Source organism: Bos javanicus, chromosome 4 (assembly GCF_032452875.1).
Source record: "Bos javanicus breed banteng chromosome 4, ARS-OSU_banteng_1.0, whole genome shotgun sequence".
Taxonomy (NCBI): Eukaryota; Metazoa; Chordata; class Mammalia; order Artiodactyla; family Bovidae; genus Bos; species Bos javanicus.
The window spans coordinates 47,959,806-47,978,491 of NC_083871.1; the positions used below are offsets into that span (position 1 = coordinate 47,959,806).

Consider the following 18,686-nt stretch of genomic DNA (forward strand, 5'->3'; position numbering starts at 1 on the left):
CCTTTCTTTGGGATTGGAATGAAAACTGACCTCAGTAGGCTTAGAAATTAATAATCCAAATTAAATGGGAGAGTCAGTGTTCTTTAAGAAGAATAAAAATGGAATGACTTCCATGTAATAGTTAGCATGAGGGAGAAGTTGGGGGACTTCCCTGGTGGTCCAGTGGCTAAGACTCCACGTTCCCAATGCAGGGCTCCTGGGTTTAATCCCTGGTCAGGGAACAAGATCACTCATGCCACAGCAAAAATTGAAGATCCAGTGTGCTGCGACTAAGGCCTGGCACAGCCAAATAAATAAACATTAAAAAAAAGAAGAATCTGGAATCCATTCATAACATAGGGAACAAGGGAATTCTCTATAAGAATTTGGCAATAAGGAGTTCATGGTCTGAGCCACAGTCAGCTCCTGGTCTTGTTTTTGCTGACTGTATAGAGCTTCTCCATCTTTGGCTGCAAAGAATATAATCAATCTGATTTCGGTGTTGACCATCTGGTGATGTCCATGTGTAGAGTCTTCTCTTGTGTTGTTGGAAGAGGGTGTTTGTTATGACCAGTGCATTTTCTTGGCAAGACTCTATTAGTCTTTGCCCTGCTTCATTCCGTATTCCAAGGTCAAATTTGCCTGTTATTCCAGGTGTTTCTTGACTTCCTACTTTTGCATTCCAGTCCCCTATAATGAAAAGGACATCTTTTTTGGGTGTTAGTTTTACAACATCTTGTAGGTCTTCATAGAACCGTTCAACTTCAGCTTGTTCAGCATTACTGGTTGGGGCATAGACTTGGATTACTGTGATATTGAATGGTTTGCCTTGGAAACGAACAGAGATCATTCTGTCATTTTTGAGATTGCATCCAAGTACTGCATTTCGGACTCTTTTGTTGACCATGATGGCTACTCCATTTCTTCTGAGGGATTCCTGCCCACAGTAGTAGATATAATGGTCATCTGAGTTAAATTCACCCATTCCAGTCCATTTCAGTTCACTGATTCCTAGAATGTTGACATTCACTCTTGTCATCTCTTGTTTGACCACTTCCAATTTGCCTTGATTCATGGACCTGACATTCCAGGTTCCTATGCAATATTGCTCTTTACAGCATCGGACCTTGCTTCTATCATCAGTCACATCCACAGCTGGGTATTCTTTTTGCTTTGGCTCCATTCCTTCATTCTTTCTGGAGTTATTTCTCCACTGATCTCCAGTAGCTGGAAAAGGTCAATTTTCATTCCAATCCCAAAGAACGGCAATGCCAAAGATTCCTCAAACTACCGCACAATTGCACTCATCTTACACCCTAGTAAAGTAATGGTCAAATTCTCCAAGCCAGGCTTCAGCAATATGTGAACCGTGAATTTCCTGATGTTCAAGCTGGTTTTAGAAAAGGCAGAGGAACCAGAGATCAAATTGCCAACATCCGCCGGATCATGGAAAAAGCAAGAGAGTTCCAGAAAAACATATATTTCTGCTTTGTTGACTATGCCAAAGCCTTTGACTGTGTGAATCACAATAAACTGTGGAAAATTCTGAAAGAGATGAGAATACCAGACCACCTGATCTGCCTCTTGAGAAATTTGTATGCAGGTCAGGAAGCAATAGTTAGAACTGGACATGGAACAACAGACTGGTTCCAAATAGGGAAAGGAGTACATCAAGGCTGTATTTTGTCACCATGTTTATTTAACTTATATGCAGAGTACATCATGAGAAATGCTGGACGGGAAGAAACACAAGCTGGAATCAAGACTGCTGGGAGAAATATCAATAACCTCAGATATGCAGATGACACCACCCTTATGACAGAAAGTGAAGAGGAACTAAAAAGCCTCCTGATGAAGGTGAAAGAGGCGAGTGAAAAAGTTGGCTTAAAGCTCAACATTCAGAAAACTAAGATCATGGCATCTGGTCCCATCACTTCATGGCAAATAGATGGGCAAACAGTGTCAGACTTTATTTTTCTAGGCTCCAAAATCACTGCAGATGGTGACTGCAGCCATGAAATTAAAAGACACTTACTGCTTGGAAGGAAAGTTATGACCAACCTAGATAGCATATTCAAAAGCAGAGATATTACTTTGCCAACAAAGGTCCATCTAGTCAAGGCTATGGTTTTTCCTGTGGTCATGTATGGATGTGAGAGTTGGACTGTGAAGAAGGCTGAGTGCCGAAGAATTGATGCTTTTGAACTGTGGTGTTGGAGAAGACTCTTGAGAGTCCCTTGGACTGCAAGGAGATCCAACCAGTCCATTCTGAAGGAGATGAGCCCTGGGATTTCTTTGGAAGGAATGATGCTAAAGCTGAAACTCCAGTACTTTGGCCACCTGATGTGAAGAGTTGACTCATTGGAAAAGACTCTGATGCTGGGAGGGATTGAGGGCAAGAGGAGAAGGGGACGACAGAGGATGAGATGGCTGGATGGCATCACTGACTCGATGGACATGAGTCTGAGTGAACTCCGGGAGATGGTGATATACAGGGAGGCCTGGCGTGCTGCAATTCATGGGGTCGCAAAGAGTCGGACATGACTGAGCGACTGATCTGATCTGATCTCTATAAGAACAACTAAAAATAATCAGAAATAATAGAAAAACAAAAAACTTTACGAGTCAGAATCCAAATATGCACTATAAAATGTGTAAAGCTGTTCAAAAATTGGAGGGAAGGAAGAAGAAAGAAGAATTCATTTGCCCTTGACTCTAGAACATTCTTCGAGTGGTACAGGTGTTATGATGCCGGTACCATAAGGAAGAAAGGCACTATGGTTTAACTGAGCTTCTTTTCTACAAAAGGTCACTGACCCTGAAGGGCCATCTCTGGAAATTCAGATACATACTCCTTCCCTTGTCACTCCTGACTTAGAGGTTGCCAACCATGGGGAATCACTATCCATTACTGGTTTCCCTTAACTCTGCCCACATTTTTGTAAAAGATTACTTTATTAAACTCTCTCCAATCACCTCTTTTGAGAGTTTCTGCTTGTACCCTGACATCAAGAGAAAGAGAGTTAGACAATACTTCAAATTCCATTTAGGTTCCACCCAGAGATGAGTGGAGGCCCATGAGGTGAGTGTGAGATGAAATGAGAAACACAAATCTCCCCTTCCTTCTCTCAGGTTCAGTCCCATGTCCACAAGCCCCTCACACTGTGCTCATCTTATGCCACATACGATTCTAGTGTTTGTTAATTTGTTTTGGGGCCAAATGGCCCTTATACACAAACATACTACCTTGGGTTTAGGTGAATAAACGAGATCAATTCCCATAGTCAGTATTAACTCACTTAGAATGACTGTACAAGTTATAGAAATGCTCCTTTTCTGTATCTTGGTGAAAAGAACAGCCTCACTGGAGGGAGTGATCTCCCACTCGCCCCTCTGGAGACCTTGTGAGGGCAAGGGACATCCTCCACCCCATATTCAGTGGCCCTGCTTATCTGTCTGCCAGAGGAAAGATTGGTTATGTTGGACTTACTGAGACACCATTCAGTCTAGAGCTCTACAGCCTGTTAAAATAAAATACTGAACTTTAAATAGCCTCCAAACCACAGTATAATCAACCAAATCAACCTGGGCTTCTCATGTTGGGTCATGAGAAGGGACTTAAATGTTTCCACATGATACCAACACATTTTAACAAAAGCCCAAATCTAGGCATAAAGCTTATCCACTAATGGTTAATTCTGTTTTTCATAGAAACACCTCTCCAGATGTTCAAGACAGCTCAGTGGTAAGAAGCATTGCCTCTCCTCCCCTCTCCCTCCCCCGCCCAATCCACTTTCATTTTGGCTTCCTTTCTCTCACTTGCCCAGTGCCAGGACCCTTCCACATCTGCCCAGAGGCAGCTACAGTGTTTGTCCACACCCTGCTTCCAAAAGCCCCTGTGAACTGTGATTTAGCTATTGGATTTCAAATCTCCCCATTTTGGGTTCTTCCCAACCCAGGGATCGAACCCAGCTCTCCCGCATTGCAGGCGGATTCTTTACCAGGTGAGCCACAAGGAAAGCCCAAGAATACTGGAGTGGGTAGCTTTTGAGGTAGCGATTATTTTAGAATAGAGAGATGAAATACTTTGTCCTAAATGACACATCCAGGATAAGGTTTGAACCTGGAACCACCTCATGCTAGCTCCTCAGTACCACAGTGGACCAATCAACCAATGATAAGTAGGTTCATTGACCTTTAATAAAAAATAAAATGATGTTATAAGAAACCAAACATGCTGTGAAAATCACTCTCTGGTGGATAATTGCATAACAGAACATTTGTGGTACTGGAAAAGAAAAATTTAAAGTATTGCAAATAGTAGCTATTAAGAAAATTGGAAACACAGCACTCATGATTTTATCTAAGTTGAAAGTACGCGCAAAAATTCAGCAGTGCCTTTGGTCTGATTGTATTCTTTTCATCATCTGTCACTTCCTTCAGGCAAATATTAACAAAAGTCTCCTACAGCATCTCCTTAAAAAGTGGTTTACCCAGTAGATTCTTGAAATTCTATATAAGAGCACTGGAGGCTAATCAACTGTTTGCTTGCCTTATTAAACTCTTAATTCTCCCTGCTAGGCACAATTCTGATGTTTATAAATCTTAATTTGTTCAGTCTTCGCCAAATATAGGCTGGCTTCATGTACTTGGAAATGTGTGCAAGCTAAGTCGCTTCAGTTGCATCCGACTCTTTGTGACCCTATAAACTGTAACAACCTGCCAGGCTCCTTGGTCCATGGGATTCTCTAGACAAGAATACTGGAGTTGGGTTGCCATGCCCTCCTCCAGGGGACCTTACCAACCCAAGGATCCAAGTTATCTCTTACGTCTCCTGCATTGGCAGGCAGATTCTTTACCACTAGCGCCACCTGGGAAGCCCTCATGGGAGAAGGTAATGGCACCCCACTCCAGTACTCTTGCCTGGCGAATCCCATGGATAGGGGAGCCTGGTAGGCTCCATGGGGTCGCGAAGAGTCGGACACGACTGAATGACTTCGCTTTCACTTTTCACTTTCATGCACTGGAGAAGGAAATGGCAGCCCACTCCAGTGTTCTTGCCTGGAGAATCCCAGGGACAGGGGAGCCTGGTGGGCTGCCGTCTATGGGGTCGCACAGAGTCGGACACGCTGAAGCGACTTAGCAGCAGCAGCAGCAAACTGAATGGGCCTCTGATTCTGTACATTTTATGCTATTCTTTTATTTCGATTTCTCTTTTCTCTTAAAAAAAGTTCCTTAAATTTGCTACTTAATTCTTCCTTTTTTTTGATTCTTCTCAAATCCTTATTCACTTCCTCAAAAATAAAATTAGAGCCATTCCCCAAGGGTTCTTGCCTGATTCTGTGTCTGTAATTCAATTTTAAATAAGCAGTCTCTTGTGTAAATTCTCATATCCTGACTCCCTAGAACAAGCTACTCTCTCTTCTCTGTCTGTATCATTCTTATTTTGCATGTCACCAATTTTTTTCTGATACATGTTCATTTATCTTTTTCTCACTTTTTGCTCCACTCTTATGGTCCTTTCATTGCTTCTGCCCTTTTGGTTAGCAGGACTATGTAGCCCAACTACCATATGACCTAGCAATTCCACTCCTAGGTATATATCTGAAAGAACCTCAAAACTGATTTAAGAAGATTACATGCACCCCAATGTTCACAGCAGCATCACTTACACTTGCCAAGATATGGAAGCAACCTAAGAGTCCATCAACAGATGGTAAAGAACATGTGGTACATATACACAGTGAATACTACTCAGCCATAAAGCAGAATGAAATTCTGCCATTTCCAGCAACATGGATGGACCTGGAGAGCGCTGAACTGAGATAAGTCCGACAGAGAAGGACAAATACTGTATGATACCACTTACATGTACACTCTAAAAAAATACAATACACTAGTGAACAAAACATAAAAGAAGCAGACTCACAGAGAACAAACTAGCAGTTACCAGTGGAAAGAGCAGGGGAGCTACATAGGGGTCAGGAGGCGGGACATACAAACTATTGGGTACGAGAGAGACCACAAGGATGAATTGTACAACATGGGCAATGCAGCCAATATTGTGTAATAAATGTAAAAGGAATGTAACCTTTAAAAATTGTATAAAAAAAAAAAACTAAAGAAGCTCTTAAAAAAGAAGCCTGGGTAGCCCATTTCTGCTTCTCATTTTCTAAATGAGAGCAATTTAAATATGATCTAAATTAAAGAAAGTATTGATTTTAAGCCCAGTCCCCTTTTCCTGTCTCTTCTTCCCCCAGGGTTGGAGGCTTGGCTCCTGTTAACTTATGAAAACTTTGTTTCTTCCTAGCTGTTCATGAGTTACGTATTTTAATAATAAAGCAATGATCTACTAAGTTATAATGTTTCTCAGAGTTCTGTGAGTCCCTTGAGCAAATTAATCGAACTTGAGGATGAGGAGGAGTAAAAGGTTGGGAACTTCTACAGTCAGCCAGTCAGCAATACAAGTAATAACCCAGGCTTATAACTGGCATCTGAAGTAGGTCAATGTGGCAGTCTTACCGGATTGAACCCTCAGCCTATGGAATCTGATGCTATCTCTGGGTAAACTGCCAGAATTGAGTTGAATTCTTGGGGACCCTGCTGGAGTCTGAGAATTGTTTGCTGGTACTAGGGATCATGCCCTGCCATCTGATACACATGTTGGAACTGGGTCCAGGACGCTATTTTAAACACTTAAATGTGAGAGCCTAGAACTATGAAATTCTTAGAAGAAAACACAGGCACACATCTTTGTGGATCTGGATTAGGCAATGCTTTCTTATATGAGAGCAAAAGCACAAGAAAAAATACAAAAGAAAAATAGTATATTGGAGTTCATCAAAGAGTCAAACTTCTGTATTTCAAAGGACACCATCAAGAAAGTAAAAAGGCAATTCACAGAATGGGAGAAAATATTTGTAGATCAAACATCTGATAAAGGACTTGTATCTAGAATACATAAAGAACTCTTACAAGTTACTAATAAAAGGCAAATAATCCAATTAAAAATGGACAAAGAATAAACAGATACTTTTCAAAGGAAGATAGACAAAAGACATAGACAAATGAAGATAGGCACATGAAAAGATGCTTGACATCATTAGCCACCAGGGAAATGCAAATAAAAACCACAGGGAGATAGTACTTCAAGCCAACTAGGATAGCTATAAAGTGTCAGACAGTAACAAGTGTTAGCAAGGATGGGTAGAAACTGGAACCCTCATACCCTGCTGATGGGAAAATGATGCAATCACTTTGGAAAACAGTCTAGCAGATCCTCAAATGGTTAACTTGAGGATCTTATGATTCAGGAAGTCTAATCTTAGATATACATCTAAGAAAAATGAAAACATATGTTCACACAGAAACTTGTACATGATGTTCATAGAAGCATTGCAAAAGTGAAAAGAGCTCAAGTATTCATCAACTGATAAGTTGATACATAAATGTGGTATATCCATATAGCAGAATATTACTTGGCAATAAAATACTACTTGGCAAAAAAATAAAAATACATGCTACAATAAAAAGACATTATGCTAAATGAACAAAGCCAGTCAGAAGGATTGCATTATTGTATGATTACACTTATGTGAAGTATCCAAAATAAGGAAAGTTGCGGACAAGTGAGGTAGGGGAAGGGAATGGTAAGTAGCTGCTAGTTGGTACCAGCTTTCTTTTTATGGTGATAAAAATGTTCTAAAGTTGATTGCAGTGATGGTTGCATAGTTTTGTTTATATAACACACCAATGAATTGGGTGAACTGTATCACATATGAATTCTGTCTTAATAAAACTATTAAAATAAGAAAAAATGAATAAATTTTAAAAAACATTAATTATTTGAAAACAAGTTCTTAAATTCTTTAAAAACAAGTTCTGGAGACATTTCTTTGCATTGAATCTCAAGCCAGTGTGAAGTACTGCTTGACGTTACACTAGAAAGCTGGAGGAAGCTTAAGGAAAAAGGTAAACAGAATATAATTGAAAACTAACTCTCACATCACAAAATATTCTTATTCTCAACGGCAAGATTTTCTTTCTCATTTTTCTTACTCAAGCTTGTGAAGTTTAAGAAATCAGAAGAAAAGATAGGATTGTAGAAATGCTATTTCATCATGGTGTGGGGCAAAAAGACTTTTATATCAGGCAGACCTGTGTTCAAATCTGGACTCAGCTCATGTGGGGCAACAAATGACAAAGTTGTTCATCTGACTGGAGGGTTATAGCTGAGGAACACTGCTGAAATCCCTTTTCTCATACGTAGTTCCAGAATAATAACTGGGTAATAGTTTCTTAGCTAGCTAGTATTTATTGACTTTATTTTTTGAGACCAGTATCCAGAGATTTCTTTGGGAGAAATAGCCTTCTCAATTCCTGTACTTTTGGTGTATTTGAATGAATTTCTGATTTTCCATATATGTGCCTGTAGCATGGTTAATCAGCACATTCCATGGTTTGGGGATGGGGACAAGTCAAATATAGCCACTGGAATTAAGCTTATGATCTCTGTTTGGACTGTTAAAGCAGAGCTGCCTTTGCTGCTGCTTAACTGAATCTGACAGTGTAAATATTTGGAACTGCTCAACCTTTATTACACATTCACAGCCTGAAAGTGTGGGGAGCATGGAGACAATAGAGTGGAGAGATGAAGAGGGGCTGGGTCTTAGGGACATCATATATGGCTCTTGTTAGAAGCATATCAACAATAGTCCCAGACCTTTCAGTTACATAAGTTCATCATTTGTTGTTAAGCTTAAACAAGTATAAATTGACTTTTTGGTCACCTACACCCAAATGATTCTTACAAGTAGCATTATCTCCTGGCTAGTTACTATGGCTGTGTAACAAATGACCCCCAAACTGTGCTTTAAAATGAGAAAATTTCACGGTTTAAAAGAAAAAAACATTTATTTTGCCACAGTCTGGGCAAGGATTAGAAGGGGTAGGTTATTGTTTCTCTATTTGATATCAACTGTGGTGGTTTGAACACTAAAGGTTGGAATCATTTAAAGGCTTGTCCACTTATATGTTAGGTGCCTGGCTGGGAAGACTCAGATGGGACTAGAAAAGTTGGGGTTACTTTCTCTTTCTAATTCTTTCTCCCTCCTTCTCTTGGTAATTCTCTCTTCCTCCTTCCTCCCTCTCTTCCTGCGATTTCTGCATGGTAGCTTCAGGATGGCAAAGTTCTTCCATGTCAGTAGAAGGCTTCCAAGGGAGAAAACTCTGGGAGAAGTTCTAGCCTTTTTTATGACTTAGCCTCAGTAGTCATGCAGAGACATCTACCACAGTCCAAGGCCCACCCAGATTCAAGAGGAGCAAACACAGATGGAGAAATGTCAACATCACACTGTAGAAAGAACACACGGTTGGGATACACTGGTATGGCCATCTTTGAAAATAACTTTGGCCATACTATGTGGGATATTTGTAAAGATTAAATGACACATTTTTCAGAAGACCATATTACAAAGATGTACTATAGAACCAAAGACCTGAATAGGCTGAGGGACTCTAAGGAGAACACTGTGAACTGGAAATAATTCGGTGGCCCAAGACAGGAAAATGCTAGAGAGAAGAGACAGAAGAGGACAATGAGTGGAAAATGTAATTACCCAAGTTTCACCATGTTGAGCTTTAAGGGCAATGTACACAGAAACTTGGAAAAGGAAATGTGAAAATGACATTTACGTCATAAATCTATTGTTGTTTATACATATGCTAGTATTTCTGATGAAAATTGTCTATTTTCTTATATTAGCAGTCATGCTTGAGTAATAAGAGAGGGTGACAAATGGTGCTAGCTTCTTATCTTAGTTTGAAATTCCAATGACTGAAGTTTTAACTCTATTGATCCCACAACTGGAACCAACTTTATTTTTTTATTTTTTATTTTTAAAAAATTTTTTTTAAATTTTATTTTATTTTTAAACTTTACATAATTGTATTAGTTTTGCCAAATATCAAAATGAATCTACCACAGGTATACATGTGTTCCCCATCCTAAACCCTCCTCCCTCCTCCCTCCCCATACCGTCCCTATGGGTCGTCCCAGTGCACTAGCCCCAAGCATCCAGTATCGTGCATCAAACCTGGACTGGCAACTCGTTTCTTACATGATATTTTACATGTTTCAATGTCATTCTCCCAAATCTTCCCACCCTCTCCCTCTCCGACAGAGTCCATAAGACTGTTCTATACATCAGTGTCCCTTTTGCTGTCTCGTACACCGGGTTATTGTTACCATCTTTCTAAATTCCATATATATGCGTTAGTATACTGTATCCAAATATATATCTTCAGTGCTTTTTTAGAAGTCAAATAAGTATTTTGGAAGTTAAGACCATAAAATTAAAGTTACAGTGTGTAAGCCAATGTCCCATAAAATATGAATCAGATTATTGATCAAGATGAGAACAGAAGCATAAAATGGAAAAAGCCATGGCAAACATAAATTTACTGATGAGGCAATTGCAACTAAATTGATTAACTAAGTCACAGTGATGAAGAGAGTCCCCTTTAGATTCAAAGTTTAAAATATTCCAAAGGGGGATGTCCCTGGTGGTACAGTGGCTAAGACTCCATGCTCCAATGCAGGGGGCCAGTGTTCAATCCTTGGTCGGAAAACTATATCCCACATGCTGCAACTAAAAAAAGACCCTACACAGCTCAACAAAGATTGAAGAAACCAAGTTCCACAACTAGGACCAAGCACAGCCAAATAAATAAATACAAATATTTAAAAAAGTAAAATATTCCAAAGGAATTAGCCTTCCAAATTTGTAAGTTATTTTTCCTCCTGTAAATATCAATTTTTTTCATGGACAAAATGAGGGAATTGGATTAGAGATTCTTGATTTTTGTGGGGAGGTTGCCAGAATCCTTTCATAATCTCTGGACCCTCTCACAGAAAATGCACAGACACAAACATTTTCCATATAATATAAAGGATACAGCTTCTAAGTCTAGGTTTAAAACTCTTGGACCCCTTGGTTTCTCTATCTTCTTCTAAATTCTGTGATTGAGGACAGCTGATTTTGTGAAACTTTGATACTTCCAGCTTTGTAAGGACTCCAAGGCCTCCTTGAGTTCATCGTCAATTCTCGGACCCAGGACCAGCTTCTTGAGGTGTTACCTGAGCAGTCACATGTGACCCTGTGCTCAGAAGAGCCTCAGACCTAGTTTAACACTCTACTGTTGCAATCTTGATGTTCTTAATTATTTCTGGACAGAGAGTCCTATATTTTCATTTTGTACTGGGCCCCACAAAGGACATAATGTTCCTGCTCTGGCCACCCTCTGAGTCTCAACACTTCCTTTTCATGTTCCTGAGATGTGATCATCCAGTCTCTGTGTGAACTCATAGAGCAAGGAGGAACTCCATAGTTTTCGAGGTAGACAGGCAGATCAGACATTTGTTTTTATGTTGTGCAGAGATCTACCTCTCTATAACTGTATCCACTGATCTCAGTTTTCCACATCTTGAGTGACATGGGTTTTTCAACTTGAGAATATCTTACAAATTTTAAGACAGGGAGCATTCCCTGCCACCTTCGAAGAACTCTAATAAATTAAGGAAATGAATCTTGCCTTCTTTGATTATCCATGGGAAAAAAAAAAAAAGGCTATAGAAAGCTCATTTGAAGGTCTTCCCTGGTGGTCCAGTGGCTAAGATTCCACGGTCCCAACACAGGGGCCCAGGTCTGATCCCTAGTCAGGGAACTGGATGCCACAACTAAGAGCTTACATGTTGGAGCGAAAAATCCCACATATCACAACGAAAGATCTTGCATGCTGCAACAAAGACTGAAGATCATGCCTGCTGCAACTAAAAGCTGATGCAGCCAAATAAATAAATAAATATGTTTTTTAAGAAGAAAGCTCACATGATATGAAAGGTTACCAGAAAGGGCCACATATGAAAAGGAAATAAAATGATTACAGGATTGACATTGTAGGTTGAAAATTCAGGAGAAAATGAAACATGAACAGCAGAGCTTGTGCTTCTGAAATGAAAACAAGCCAGAGGGTCTTTTTTTTTGGGGGGGGGAGGGGGGAATCATAAAAAATCCCCAAAGAATGAACTAAGCTAATACAACGTGTTTCATTTTGAAACTGGTAGTATTAAGGAACAGATCTCTTTCCTGGTAAGAGAATGACACAGTTTGGGTTATTTCTGGGGTTCTTGTTTTTAAATAAATATCTTAAACAAGCAAATAACATGGATAAATAGGCTTTAGTATCACTGTATCCAAATATGGGTATTTGCTATGTGTCCTGACAGAGTATGACCTTCCCAGGGAGAAACTTACATTTTATTTCCATGTGTTTTGTTCATATGTGCTCTGGTATATAGTATAGTGTTTGGCACATAGAAAGCTGTCTGTAAATCTCTGATTCTGTAGTGTATGTTTCTGGGTCTGTGGCATGGGTGGTCAAAGATGATTCTCCATGTTGGGAGATGGGCCTCCGTCAAGAGTCCTGTCTTGACCATCACACAGCTAATGACTGCCTTCACTGGGCATCAGTTCTGACCACACAGGAGGCAGGCAGAGTGCAGGTGCTCAAGGGAGGTGCTGGAGATGACATTTTTCTTTTCACATGGTATTTATTACAAAGAGAAAGACAGGATCTATGTTTTCTTTCCCTCCATATAAAGGCATAGCTTTATCACTATAGACACAAAGGTGATCTAGAAACAACTAAACTCAGAAAACTAGCATCCAAAGGACAGTTGACAGCAACTCTACAAAGCAAAATGGGCTGGCTTAAATAACTCCATCCGACAAGCCAACTCATTCGATTGTCAGGAGGTAAGATGTGCAACTCACCTTTTCTGCAGCCCCAACCAGGAGACCAGCTTGCACAAAATCACATGTTTGGCAGAAGTCGTGTTGTTTTGTGGCATAGGTGATTGGCAACACTTGCCCTGAAATATTCCAGGTCAAAACTGTTCTGTAGGACTCTCAGATGTCAACAGTACACTTGTCCAGACCTAGAGAATTCAATTAGTGAATTGTCAACACACAAGAAAAGAAGTCTTGGGTATTATTAATCAGCTATTGCTAAGCTGTTACAATACCAAGCAGTCCCTCAGTAGTTTCAGATGTTTCAACAACATAGGTTTCCTTCTTGCTTGATGCTTTTGAACTATGGTGTTGGAGAAGACTCTTGAGAGTCCCTTGGACTGCAAGGAGATCCAACCAGTCCATTCTGAAGGAGATGAGCCCTGGGTGTTCTTTGGAAGGAATGATGCTAAAGCTGAAACTCCAGTACTTTGGCCACCTCATGCGAAGAGTTGACTCATTGGAAAAGACCCTGATGCTGGGAGGGATTGGGGGCAGGAGGAGAAGGGGACGACAGAGGATGAGATGGCTGGATGGCATCACTGACTCGATGGACGTGAGTCTCAGTGAACTCCGGGAGTGGGTAATGGACAGGGAGGCCTGGCGTGCTGCGATCCATGGGGTCACAGAGAGTCGGACACGACTGAGTGACTGAACTGATCTGATCTGTGCTATTGTCTTTGTGGGTCACTTGCTTCTCTGATTCTTACTTTATCCATTCCAGGCCCTCCCCCTCATGGGGAAGACATGGACCCTCTCTGGACATACTGATCTTATTGCAGAAGTAAAAGAACACTGACTGAAACTTGCAGGGTTCTTGAAAGACTTTGCTGGATACAGGTGCACTTCATTTCCCTTGACATAGAACTGACGACATGCCTCTCCAAAGTGTTTCTGGAGAGATACTTTGAACTACAAACTAATTTGCACCATCTTCAATTTGTGCACTTCAAAATAACTTTTTAAAAATTGAAGTATAGTTGATTTACAATATCAACTACTAGCTTCAGGTGTACAGCTCGGTGATTCAGTAATGTATATATATATTCTTTCTCAGATTCTTTTCCCTTGTAGGAAAATAATCTCTTTTTTGTTATAAAACTTCCCATTTTAAAACTTATACATTAAGTCTGGCCAGAAACTTGTTCCCCCTTTACTCTTGTTTCCAGCTACTTATTAATGATTTTACCATTTAAAACGTTTTAATGCATTTTATTTTTTATTAGCTATCATATGGGTAAAAATATAAGAGTATGCAGTGTAGTCTCCTCCCCATGGTAGCCTGGCCATCCAATTCCCCCACAGGCAACTGGCATTATTAAGTTTCTTTTCTATTCTTTTTCAATCTTTTGCATAAGCATGAACAATGAAATCGCAAGTCATTTCCATTTTCCTAAGAATGGGGTTATTAGTACCATTGCTTTGTGAGTGTTTGTGAGGGGAGAGGCATGTAGCCCGGTTTTCCCTTCTATAACTTTTTGCTTTGATCTCCCATCTTCTGACTCAGGAATTAGCCCTGAGCTGTCAGTGACCCATTACCATTGCATTTTTCATCCCTGTCCCAAGAGAGCATAGCTCACAATGTTACAGTCTTTTCATGAAGCCACAATAAAGCAAATATTACTGTACTGGGGCAGGACCTCTCCAAGTTATTTTCCATCCCTTCCTCAAATACCATTAATCTTCAAAGTCACCATGGCCAAAAGTTTTTCTGGGAAGATATCAAGAGATAAAAACTTTAGCCTGTCCCTTACTCAAGTTGGTGGGATCTGTCTCTTCTTTTCCTCTCTCCTCTACTATGGGAAAGAACATTGTTCTTTAAAAAGTTCATTACCAAACAATGATTCAGATCTCCTAAACTTTCTCATGAAGAGAGCTTTCTGCTTTTCATTGCTCCCCACATTTGTCCTCACCAGCGATGGAAGAAAGTTCTTGAGTGGATCTGAGGGATTTGACTTAGAGAAGAATTTTACCACTGGGTTATTGACTAGGTTCCATTATTTTGTGTGCTCAGGACTCACTCACTTCCTTTTCTATTCCTTCTTCCTTCTAGAAACTATCCTGTCTTCCTTTTTATCCACAAGGTTGATTTCAGAGTGGCCATGTTGGTTCAAGTGCAGGGTTGTTTGTTTTTTTTTTTTTTTTTTGAACCATTTTGAAAGTCTTTATTGAATTTGTTACAATGTTGCTTCTGCTTCATGTTTTCATTTTTTGGCCACAAGGCAAGTGGGATCTTAGCTTCCAAACCAAGGATTGAGCCCATACCCCTGTACTGGAAGGTAAAGTCTTAACCACTGGACAGCCAGGGAAGGCCTTCAAATATAGTTTAGACCCTGGCCACAAATAATTGGTTCAGAGGTGTACACTAGATGCAGGTTGGGCCAACCGAGTTTTTCCCCAAGGAATTTGGATTTTGATATGAGGCTCACGTCAGCCTCTTTCCAGATCACTGAACCTACCAGTAACATGGAAAATTCTTCGGGTTACTTTTGGTGTTATAGGGATGAAAGAAAGATGTAGATGGTCTGAAGAGAGGTCAAAAAGAAAAACAGAGATAAGATGGAGAGCTACTGACAGCATTCCTGTTCCTGGCTGCAGCTGTTTCTGCCCCTGCTTTCTAGGAGACATCTTACTCTTCTTTGGAATAAGCTATCAATATTTCAGGTTACTTTCAACCAGAATCTAACAAATACTGAGGGGGTGTGGCAGCATCCACCAGCCTGGCTTTCTATTGGGTAGGGCTTTGAGATCTACCTCCAGTTCCCTACATATAGCATTTTATCCCCTCTGCCAGGTAGAGTTTATACTCTTTCAAAAACTTACCTCTTCGGATCATGTTTCTAAACAAAATATTTACCTGAAATAATTTTTCTTTTATAAATGTTGAATTACATTAGACTATCATTGACTTCTTATGAGGCAGGAAAAAATGTTGTTTGGGATTTTTGACTTATATGTTTTTTAATCTAAGTATTTCCCCTTCTCCTTTTCAAGCAAAACCTCAGCAGTGTTCTGACAAAAGCTAAGAGTCTTGCACATGTAAAAACTGAGCCCCAAAGGAGGTGATACTAAGTATTTCTTAGGAAATTTATCAAAGCTAAATAGGAATGCTCCACCCTACCCCAAGGGATTCAGAAATAGATGAAAATTTATTTACCAGGCAGAGCCCTTGAGAGATGACATGATCCCAGGAAAAATGTGGAAATCATGTGTCTGGGCAGAAAGGAAGCCATAGATATCCTTGCTGATATTTGCATGCCCCAGAGAGGCAAGGCAAGTACAGAAAGATGCCAAACTCCTACTCATGTCAGGAAGAAGATTAGAAAACAGCTAGATAAAAAGGGCCTGTGAGGAAAGGATGGGGCATCTCAACCCCAACCTGTGGAGATCATTCCCACAACCATAACTGCAGCTGTCTCTGTGGATGTGCTGGAGACAGGACCGGCGGGCAAGATGCCACCACCTCCACCAGTCCACCCAACGCCTTAGCTTCGTTGCAGGCCCCACTTAAGACAAACCTTGGGAAAGGGATACTCTAAATTGGTAAGAGAAAATTTCTACCACTCTACAGAATTTAAGCCAGAAAGAGAAATTAAATGGAATGATCAAAAAAAAAAAAAAAAAAGAAGGTATATTTTGTGCTCACTTGAGTTTTTGATCTGAGATTCATACATGGCTGCTTGTTATTATAGTGATTTGCTTTATATTTAGGGCCAACAATGCATTCCCAGACACAACTATATTCAGTTAAAATCTGTAGTGAAAATCTGAGAAACTTGTTTGTTCTGTTCATAATAGCTCTTGAGCACTGGCGTTGTGTCAAGTTGTGCTAAGGACTTTAAATTCATTATTACATTCAACATTCATAATAATTTTAAAGGGTAGAAATTCTTACTGTTAGTATTTCATAGACATAGAAAAATGGGTCTTTGAGAGGATAAAACCTTGCTCATTTAGGAATTATAAAGGAGTCTATCCTATTTGTAGCAACTGCTTCTGTCAAGGGACTATTGGGATGGAATATCTATGCCAGAATAAGAGTTCTCCAGGGATTCCAAAGTAACTACACAGTCTATGAAGCCAAGATCACCATTAAATAGCTTTTATAAATTGTTCATTAGCATGGAAGGCATTCAGTGAGGGCCAACTTGAAGCAGAAGCTGTGCCAGGAACTTGGGTTAACAATGGCATCCACCCCTTCAAACAGACCTGGTCTGCTAAAAGGCTTGTCAGGAGACAATTCAGATTCAAGTTCTTGAGTACACTGGCCATTAAGTTAGAAAAACACAGCTTTCAGAACTTGAAAGGACCAACACAAATCACTTCAGGAAGCAGGGCACAACTGTAACACTTCTGCTGGTGGCATAGTCAAGGCCCTGAGTGACCAAGGGGTCTCTCCCCTTTCCTGATCTTTTAATTACATTGTCTTTATCTTGTAATAAGGAACCCTTTCTGCACCATCATCTTGTTCCTGGTTTCCTCCAGAAGAGAATTATCTCTTTCACACACACACACACACACACACACACAACTCTCAAGAGGATTCGAATTATGCAAGAAAACAAAAACCAGAAAATGGAAATTTGTACAACTCTGTAATGTCTTTGGTTCAATTAAAACACAATGCCAGCATATTAGGGCTCTTCAGAGAGACAGGTCCAACAGGAATATATATACACAGAAATATATATACACACATATATATACACACACACACATTTATATTCACATACACATATATGTACACATATACAAACATGGAGAGAGAGAGGGAGACTCAGATTGGGGTTAAATGGTTGATTTTAAGGAATTAGCTCACATAGTTGTGGGAGCTGGCAAGTCTGAAATCCACAGGGCAAGCTGGCAGTCTGGAAATTCAGGTAGAAGCTGATACAATTTTAAGTACAGAATATTCAGGGAAAGGCCACTCAAGCTGAAATTCAGAGAGGGTTTCAATGGGCAGTCTTGAGGATAAATCCCTTCTGGAAGCTTCAGCCTTTCTTTTATGGCCTTCAGCTGATCGGATGAGGTTCACCCACACTGTGGGAAAGTAGTCTGCTGTACTCAAAGTCTACAGGTTTAAACATTCATCCCACGTAAAAAAAATAACTTTACAGGAACATCCTGGCGTTTGACCAGGCCAGCTATAATCACAGACCCATGAAGCTGAAAAGGAGTAGTTCTGTCAAAGACTTGGCTACATGGAATTTTCAGTATGTATTCCACCCAAAAAGTCCTCATGGTCAACAGTCCTTTGTTTCAACAATTTCAAACATACTTATTTATTGATGAAAGCCTTTATTATGCTCAATATACTAGGAATTCTTCAAGTAGGGGCTGTAGCTTGTGGTGGCCTCTGATTTATGTAATCATATAATCTTTTTTTGTATGAAAGTCATCTCCTCTCAACCAGTTTCTTACTTTAACTGACTTACAATATTATATTAGTTTTAGGTATGCAACAAGTGATTTGATATTTTTATACATTATGAAATAATCACCAAGATAAGTCTAGTTTCCATCTATCACAGTACAAAGTTATTAAAATATTACTAACCATAATCCCCATGCTATGCACTATATCCCCATGATGGAAGTTTATACCTCTTAATCATTGCTTATTTCATCCAAACCTCCTCACCCTCCCGTCTCCCCACCTTAACCGGTTTGTTCTCTGTATCTATGGGTTTGTTTTTGTTCTGTTTGCCTTCTTATTAGATTATATATATATATTTATGTATATTACACAGACATACACACATACATACACATCATTCCTGGAGTGTGTTCTGGCAGTTCCCTGACCTGCTGGCAGACATACTTCCTTCTTGTGCAGTCTAGGTGCTCTTTAAACTGTTA

At 39.9% G+C, this 18,686-nt stretch overlaps 1 long non-coding RNA gene across 1 annotated transcript in view; it reads right to left on the reverse strand.

Annotated features, from left to right (window-relative positions):
- Positions 1 to 11,908: 11,908 nt before the first annotated feature.
- The window catches only part of LOC133246043 (uncharacterized), a 551,852-nt gene continuing 545,074 nt past the window's right edge, over positions 11,909 to 18,686 (reverse strand). The window contains exon 5 of the long non-coding RNA XR_009735878.1: positions 11,909 to 12,976. This is a non-coding gene — a long non-coding RNA (uncharacterized LOC133246043). The remainder of the gene's footprint in view (positions 12,977 to 18,686) is intronic.